The sequence below is a fragment of the Lactuca sativa genome, chromosome 8 (genome assembly GCF_002870075.4).
Source record: "Lactuca sativa cultivar Salinas chromosome 8, Lsat_Salinas_v11, whole genome shotgun sequence".
In the NCBI taxonomy this organism is placed as follows: Eukaryota; Viridiplantae; Streptophyta; class Magnoliopsida; order Asterales; family Asteraceae; genus Lactuca; species Lactuca sativa.
The window spans coordinates 23,707,889-23,717,786 of record NC_056630.2 but is presented as its reverse complement, the minus strand read 5'-3'; positions in this window follow the sequence as shown (position 1 = coordinate 23,717,786).

Below are 9,898 nucleotides of genomic sequence, written 5' to 3'. Positions count from 1 at the left end.
TATATATATATATATATATATATATATATATATATATATATATATATATTATCATATAATTCAAAATAATCAATATATTATATTAATTTAATATACGAATTATTATATCAAATTTAACAACAACGTTATTGCTATATTTCAAAAAAAAACATATATTTGTAAAGACTTCGATTATATAAGTGTTTATGCGCAACGCATGGGCATTCGTCTGATATATCTTATAAAGCTAGCATATTTCTTTTCATCATATTTATTTGAAACTCCCATGCTTTTTTCCTTTCATAATATTCATTTGAAACTTCCATGACTTTTCAATTTCTTCCTAATAATTATTATAAGTTGGTTAATAAGATTAAATAAATATCAAACATAAAGTGTAATCATATACAAACTAAATTTTAATATTAAAAGAATATCTTACTTCTACTTATAAAGTTATGTTTTTTAACTTTTAACAAATTATACTTAATTTTTAGTTTTAATATAGTATTGGGTGTAAACCATTATCATTTTAAAACTATAACTTTTGAATAATTTGTATAAAATACTTAAATTATAAATTTAAATATCACGTTACAGTATCAACTTAAATATAAATTTTAGTTTAACTAAAACAATCCAATTAATATTTTGTAAATAGTTAAAAGTGATAAATTGTAGTGTCTTTCTAATAATGATTATAAGTTGGTTAATAATGTTAAATAAATATCAAACCAAAATTGTAATTATAAATAAACTAAATTTCAATATTAAAATAACATCTTTACTTCTACTTATAAAGTTATGTCTTTAATTTTTAACAGATTATACTTAATTTATTAGATTAAGATGTTGTTGTATGTAAACCATTATCAATTTAAAGCTACAAATTTTAAATAGTTTGGACAAAATACTTAAATTGTTAATTTAAATATAACATTACAATGTTAACTTAAATATAAATTTCAGTTCCACTTAAAAAACCCAATGAATATTTTGTGAATGGTTAAAAGTGATAAATTGTAGTGCTCAATGCAAAACTGAATTATAATCTCAATTTAACTAAAATATTTCCTAAAGATATTTATATAATCGTTAAAAGTTTTCAAATAAATAGCTTAAAATAACTTACAATAACAATAGTTAAATATAACTCTATATAAATGATTATATTGTTACCTTTAAAATCAAAAAAAGAATGTTTAATGTTTTAAATAATTATAATGATAGAAATTAAAACGTTAAATAAATAGATTTCAAAAAATTAATTAACAATAACAACAACTATAAATAACAATAAACCATATATTTTATTTAATTTTATTCATGAGTAACTCGCGGGTAGAAGTCATTCAAACGGTTGAGATTATGAAGTTATAATAGATGTATATATTATCATATAATTCAAAATAATCAATATATTATACCAATTTAGTATATGAATTATTATATCAAATTTAACAACAACATTATTGTTATATTTAAAAAAACATATATTTGTAAAGATTTCAACTATATAAGTGTTTCTGCGCAACGCACGGGCATTCGCCTAGTATATATAATGTATTACACATTTACCTACAAAAACCAACTTCTCAGGACCGAGGAGATGTATTGTAGCTAAAAGTACGTCTCCTAATGCACAATGTATAAGTATTTTAGTGCATAAAGTATTATTTTAATCTGAACTTTGTATTATTTGCAACTTACAACCCCTTTATTTTTGTAAAGTTATATCTTCGATTATTTTTGCTTTTTGAATATCACTTTCACCCGTTACCTTCAACTTTGTAAATTGTCATTTTTTCCATCACTTGCAACCCCTTTACTTTGTTAAATGATATTTTTTCATCCCTTACTTTTTAAAATATCACTCTCACCCCTACACCTTCAAATTTATAAATTGTCACTTTTACCCCTTCGTTTTCTAAATTTTCGTGTTTATCCACCGTCCTTATATATATATATATATATATATATATATATATATATATATATATACACACACACACACACACACACATGATTTTCCCTTCTATACTCTACTAATATGCAAAATCACATAAAAACCCTCGGCAAAGGGCAGACGCGAATTATACACACACACACGATTTTCCCTTCTATACTCTACTAATACGCAAAATCACGTAAAAACCCTCGGAAAAAGGTTGACGCAAATACTAGTATATACTAAAAGGTAACTTATGCGAGGAGAAGTTACGGTAGCCAAACACACAAGTTATCATGCACAATGTATATGTTTGGCAATGCATAAAGTTGAGATTTCGTTCCCCTAGATTTCTACAATTTTTCACTTTCAATTTTTCTATTTTGCAACAAAATGATATTTTTCATCCCTTTACTTTTTAGAATATCATTTTGACCCTCTACCTTTAACTTTGTAACATGTCATTTTTATCCTTTCGTTTTCTAAAAATTCTTGTTTATCCACATTTACTTTGATTTCCTTAATTTTGAACTTTATAAAATGTCACTCTTACCACTTTCATTTTTTAAGTTTTCGTGTTTATCCCAGGTAGTATATATAATTTGATTTTCTTTAATAACTTTCGTTCCTTAATTTAAAAAATTATCTTATACGTATGACAATGCAACAAGTTGTGATATGTCATATTGGTTTAATCAATTTTCACTCCTAATATGCAACAAAGACACGTAAAAACCTGCGACAAGCAATTACCAGTATCTTATACATTTACCAACTTGTGATGGAACATGGTGAATATTTGCTTTTATTGTTTTGATAATTTTAAATAATATTTCTATTACTATTTGCTGGGATATTTAACAAAAGTTGTTTTTGGTTAACCAACTTTAGCGCCGTGTGTTAAATGTCAGGTGTAGAATTCTACTCCTCAGCGCATCTCAAACCCTACACTAAAAAACCAATTTTTGTATTATAAATTATACTATAACGCTCCAATCGTACATTATACCTAACACTATATATAGTGTGAGATTTTAGTGTAACACTATATATAGTGTTAGATTTTAATATAACACTATACTAGTTGTGAGACTCGTGTATTACATGGGTTTATTAAAAAAATATGAATATTTATAATTTAGGAAGTTTGAATTTATAAAAAATGAAAGAAAATATTGAATTATTTTAATGTAATTGATGCGGTCCCTATTGTGGAGGATCGGGCTCTTGCGTTCCTAGAGGCCCCCGGTCGTGTGACTAAAGAGGCATCATGGAAATGACCGTAACTTTGGCTACGGGACTCCGTTTTAGGTCGACGACCAGTCAAATCGAAGCTTGGAATGAGGAGCACATCGTGAAAAATTTTGAGTCCAAAAATCGCTTTCTAAATGGAGTTATGAAATTTTTTGTTATTTTTCCTTCAACTTTGGGTTTTGTTTTGGGTTTGTATTTGGTCCATGGACCTTTAAGGTTCCGTTTTAATTTATGTTTCTTATTTAACTGTTTTTGATGTAATTTGGATGGTCGATCATCAATTTTATGAACTTTCATTTTCTACCAAAATTTTGTGCGTGTTAACCCAGATTTTAAAGTCAATCCCATGATATTCATAGAATCAATCCCACGATATTCGATTTTTCAACTTTGAAAATTAATCCATGCATAAAATATAATAGAAAACAACTCATGACTCTGATACAACTGTTGGGTTTTGTATACTACAACATCCTATGGTGCACATACAACCCTAAATGTTTTGGATCTGTGTTTTATCTAAATATGCATACAATATTGTTTCCAAAGCATTAAGCCAACAACTAGCATGCAATAGACATAAACAACATAAAATACTAGTTAGGAGTTTACCTTTTTATGTAGCTTGTAGAACTTGTTGTGTTTGGCCTTTAAGAACTTAGTGCCCCAAGTGTGACACCTCAAACGGTTCACAACACACCTAAGACAAAGGAGAACTTGAGAGAGGAAATACTGGCACCCAAAATCGGCTCTATGATCTCCAAGATCACGTGTGTAAAACTTGTGCAACTTCTTCAACCATTCTAGGCTAAGGGGTTACATATTTATAGTGTAGGAATCCAAGAGTCATGTGTAACCCTAATTCCTACACTTGGGCTTGTAATTGATTAACACCTTATGGAACTTACATAAGCTTAGCCCACCACTAATAATTCCCCATGGATTATTAGCCTAATTTATATGTATCATTGATTTACACAATCAACCACTGTATATTTAATTAGCCTCTTTTGATCACCAAATAAATTCCAGATTAATTCTTAATCAATACTAATTAAATCTTATGATTTCATATTAATATATTAGAACTTATAATATATTAATAAATCATAAATAACCTCTTACTCAAGTATCCATCCTATCAAATTGTCCTGGTGATATGCAACCCGAATGGACCATGCTACTCTCAGGTCAAGTACATACCAATTATAGTTATGAGCTTAGACACCTAATCCAACACTTGTAATGTCCCATTTTCACAGCAAACAATTTTCAATTTTATTTAAGTAAATCTTCCCAATTACAAATTTGTTATGGAGAAAATCGTTTATTCCAAATACATTTATAAAAATCAGAGTAATATTAAAGCACAAAATCTTTATTGTTGCAGATGAATGTGTACAGTCACGTCTTTGCCTTCCTATGATGACTGATGATACTTGAAAGAATAAACAATCGGATGAGCACAAAGCTTAGTAAGTATCCCCAAAAATACCCCATACGATAGACATACAAGCATGCATTGGGTCCACTCAGCCATCAGGGTGGAATAACCAGGGTTTGTTGGCCTACCACCCCAACCCAACCGCTCTTCCTGAGCCTCCGTGCCTACGGCTTACAGCGGGTCCGCACCGGGTATCTTGGCCTACAACACAAAGCGGGACCGCCTCAACCCACTACCACCATATGTCGACATATAAACAATCAAAGATCAAGCAGGCACATAATACATTCAAACATCAATCATACAACTCATTACCGCCTACTAGTCCTCTTACAGCATACAGTCCTGCTACCAGCTAACCTCCATAGAACGTGTAACCATAAGTAACCAGAGGTGAGATAGCCACCTGAACAGATGATCCTGCTCTAGAGCCATATCCAAACAAGGAAAATGAAAGAAAGACTAGATCAAAAGTTCTCAGACTATCATACATGACTACATACAGCCCATAGGGCACTCCATTAGATGATAACTAGCAAGTACATATAGACATATAGATCTACAGATCACTACCACATAACAACATCCTAAATACCAATATACAAATCTAACAGATCACTACAACATAACAACATACCAACTACCAGGATACATATCTAATATGTCTCTACAACATAGCAACATACCAACTACCAGGATGCAGATCAAACATGTCACTACAACATAACAACATCCTAAATACCAGGATACAAATCTAACAACTCATTACAATATAGCAACATCTTAAATACCAGGATACAAATTTAACATATCACTACAACATAAAAAAATACCAACTACCAGGATACCGATCTATCAGGTCACTACAAATAGCAACATACAAAATACCAATATAAGGAATGCATAATCGTACGTACTCAGAGGTGAGATACACACCCGGACTAGAATATTACTCTTGAGCCACATCCAAACAAGGAAAAGGCAAGAAAGCCTAAATCAAGAGTCCTCAGTCTATCCTACATGACTATATACAGTCCCTATGACAACCTTTTACTAAAGATAACCAAAACTAGTGGGACGGCATTGGTGTCTTCAATCCATGGGTACAATGAGGCAAAACTCACCTGAAATATAAAATCCTGAGAACACCATGATACACTCCTTGCTACACTGCTTGCTCTCGTGGATTTACTAACATCAGAACCATATATATAAACTTAATCACCAATCAAAACCCTCAAGTTTGACCTAAAGTTAAACTTTGTAAAAAAAGTCAACGATCAACGAAGTCAACAAAAGTCAAAGTCCAAGGCTGATTGAGTACACCCTGCGTACTCAACTTACGCCCCGCGTACATGGGATGACTTAGTACGCCCAACGTACAAAAATTACGCCTAACGTACTCGAGCTGGTTCCATCCTTTCCATTAAGCACTTAATCCCTTAAGGAATTTTCACCCAAACTCAGATTTGGCCTCGAAACATTGTCTTAAGTCATAAAGTTTCCACATTTAAGACTTTATATGGCTATAAAAGGTCCAAAAGACCAAACCCTAACTTATTTATCCATCAAGACATTACAACTCTTGCATGGAAGGGATAGAAGGACCAAGATCACATTTTTATGGTTCCTAATAGCTCCATAATGGATAAAGTTTCCAACTTTATCCATTAGAATGGTCCCAACAAACAAGATATAGTCTTTAAGTCATAAAAGGACCAAAAGTGCATCTTTTTCAACTTAATCCATTTAAGTCCAAGTCTCCAACCTTCAGATTTGAATCAATATGATGTTTAGGTGGATAAAGTTTCCAACTTTATCCATAATAAGGTCACAAACTTTCAAGATATAAACTTTATGCACTTAAAGTGACCTAAAACTCATAACACCCAAAACAAGTTAGATCTAACAATTTTATCATCAAGATTCAAACTTTATACCTTCAGGAGAAAGATCAAGGTGAACAAGGCATGGATCTACAAGCTCTAATGCAACCAACGTTTATTCAATGAGTTCCTTCTTCTCTAAGGTGCACCAAGAACACTCCAAAGCACTTAAAAACACATTCTTTTTGCTCACGAGGTTGAAACTAGGGTTAGAGGTTCAAACTAGGGTTAGGGTTTCAAGAGAGGGCGTTGGAATGGTGGAGGCTAAGAATGGAGTGGGTTTGGGGAATTTAAGGAGCTTAAATAGGGCTCAAACCACAAAAATAGGGTTTAGGCACTGATCGCATATGCCAGTGTACTCCTGATACGCCCAATGTACTAGGGAAAACCAGACCGGAACCGGTATAACCGGAAAATGCTTAAACGGTCCGGATATTGGGTTTCAAAATTACTCTTATCCAGGTTTCGGGTATTATGGTTATGGGTTCAACGGGTCTAGTTAATCCGGTTTTTTTAACCGACTTTGTTTAAAAAATCGAAACCGACTTTAATGGACCAAGTCCGGGTTTAGTGGGCCAAGGAACCGGTTTATGTTTAGTGTCCAAGGAACTGGTATAGGGTCAAGGAACCAGAATATGACAAGTCTCGATTTTCTCTTTCTCATCTTGTACTGTCGCTTTTCTGCTCGACGTCGACAATCATCAAACACATTCAACGACTTGTTTTTTTACCCTTCTCTGTGATCGACGATCTATGACAAACTTGTTTTTTGGCCTTTCTCTGTTATCGACGACAACAACAGGAGACTCAAAAAAAATTATTCTCCTCTCTTTTATCGAAAACATTCATCTCGTTTTATTTTTTCTTCCCTTCATTCCCAATTGAACTTCAAATCAATCTCCTATGCACAATTAAAGAGCAACGGTGGATAATTGGGTATATAACAATGAAGATACACAAGTAAGTTGTCAAGAATTTTGATTTCATGTGTTATGAAGTTTGTGTTTTTTATTGTGTTCCAATATTTATGTTAACATGCGACAATGTCTATATTTGGCACAAGTATGTTGTCAATAAATCCTTCATTTCTTCAGAACTAAGCTCAAATTCAAATCCTTCTTGTGGGAATCACAATTTTGCTATTACTTTCACTCTTGAGCCATGTAGTTTGAACTAGAGTTATTAATTGAGCTTAAAAACCAGGGATTTGCATTGCCATAACTATGAATGATAGTTTTGCTATTACTTTCACTCTTAATGTTGGTTTTTTTCCATACATTTTAGTTGTTCACAAAGAACTAACACTTTCGTTTGTGAATTATCTTGGTGTTGCCTTTGTGTATATTATTTTCAGTTTTGTATTGTCGGTCAAATTTATTGTATTTTAATTGTGTTTTTATTGTTATCTATTATAGTTTGATGATGATGAAGTGTTTGTTGACAACGCTTAACAAGAAATCAATGAGGAACCAACACAAAAGAGAAAAAGAGTAGGGAAAACAAGGGTCGATTGTTGGAAATCATTTGAGAATATTTTTATTGATGGATTCGACATGGAAAGTGAAAATGGTGCGAGAGGGTTCTAAAATTCGACGAAAATAATATAGGTATATGTGAAAAATTGTAAGCAAAACCCCGAAAATTTGAAAAACCAACCAACATTACAATTTAAAAAAGAACCATCCGGGGAGGGTAGTGTTAACACTTGGAAACATGATGAAAAACGAATTAAAAATGCTATGTTGAATTAGTTTGTAGTGGGTGGTCTACCTTTTAAGTTTGTAGAAAATGAGACATTTATTGAATACACAAATGCACTAAATGGGAAGGTGGTTGTACCTAGTCGAACAACAATTTCAAAAAATGTGTCACATTATTATCTAGAAGAAAAAAAATGGTAACATTCTTATGTAATCCCCTCAATACGGTTCATTTGACACCAATTGTTGGACAAGTCCAAGTAAAAGGGTGCATTATATTGACATTATCGCACACTTTATTGATGATAACTAGGTGAATATCCGCGCGTTACACAAAATAAAATTAAAACTTTTGGTAATCTTATGTTATTGAAAATATTTATGTCATTTATATTAACTATAAAATAATAATTATTACATTTAGTTTATATAAAATTATAATTAATTTAAACAATAGATAAAATAATGCTTATTAAAATCAAATCATTTAATGGTCTATACTCATGTTTTATGTGTGTATAACATTAGTCATATTTAAATATTTTAATTTACTACTGTTATGATTTATTAATTTAAAAAAATTGACGGTGTTTTAATTTCATGATGATGATTATTTAAATTATCAACAATTGTTTGTAATCTAACATAAATTAATTTCTAAGTTTTTATTATTTTTAACTATTATTATTATAAATTAATTTAAAAACAACCGAATTGAATTTTAGTTTTTAAAAAATATAGTTTTCAGACACCTTTTAGTTAATTAGATTCATAGATTTAAGTTGTTTTATATTTATTATATTTAATGTTTTCCTTTTAACTATGTTAAAAAAATATATATTGAATTTTTTTAAAAAACATTATTTGATATTTTACTTTAGGTTTTAAATTTTACACTAAATTTTTAATCTTATTTAATATATTAATGTAGATTATTTATCCTGCCTAATAAATAAAAGTTTTTTTTGGCCACATGTCATCACCTAATTTAATATGCCACATAACATTTTTAAAAAAATTTCAATTTCATTTAATTCCACTTGACAAATTGTAGTTTTTATTATCTTTGTTATTAAATTATAAAAAAATCTAATCTAAAAATATATTAAAAAAAATAAGGAAACTTAAATGTCTCCAAAAATTCTCACTTAATTTGTCAATTAATGTATTAAATTCAATTTAAAATTCAAATTAACTTTCCTAATGAAAAAACATCATAAATGGTCCCTGTGTTTTCCCAGATTTTGAAGTTTAGCCCTATGGTTTAAAATTCTCATAAATGGTCCCTATGCTTTCAAAACTTTTGACATATGGTCCTTATCCCTCACACCGTTAGAACCCCACCGTTAACCCTTATTTCATTAAAATAATATAAGGGCAAATCGGTCTTTTCACCTGTACCCTCTTCTTTATTGAGGGAAATGATTATGCCACTGTCTTCTTCACGTCAACTCTCAAACACTCTTCATCTCCCAAGAGTACAATGACTTCGTCTTCAAAAGATCACTCTCATCCAAGAAACGAAATTGGGGTTTAGGGTTGACACAACACCAAAAGACAATGGTTCTGTCAATATGGTGTTTGCGTGAAAAAAATGCGTGCTTGAAGGACTTGCAATCAAGATATGGTAAGATTTTTCATAAAAAAAAACCTTAAGTTTTTGTTTTCCTTGAATGTATTCGTGAAG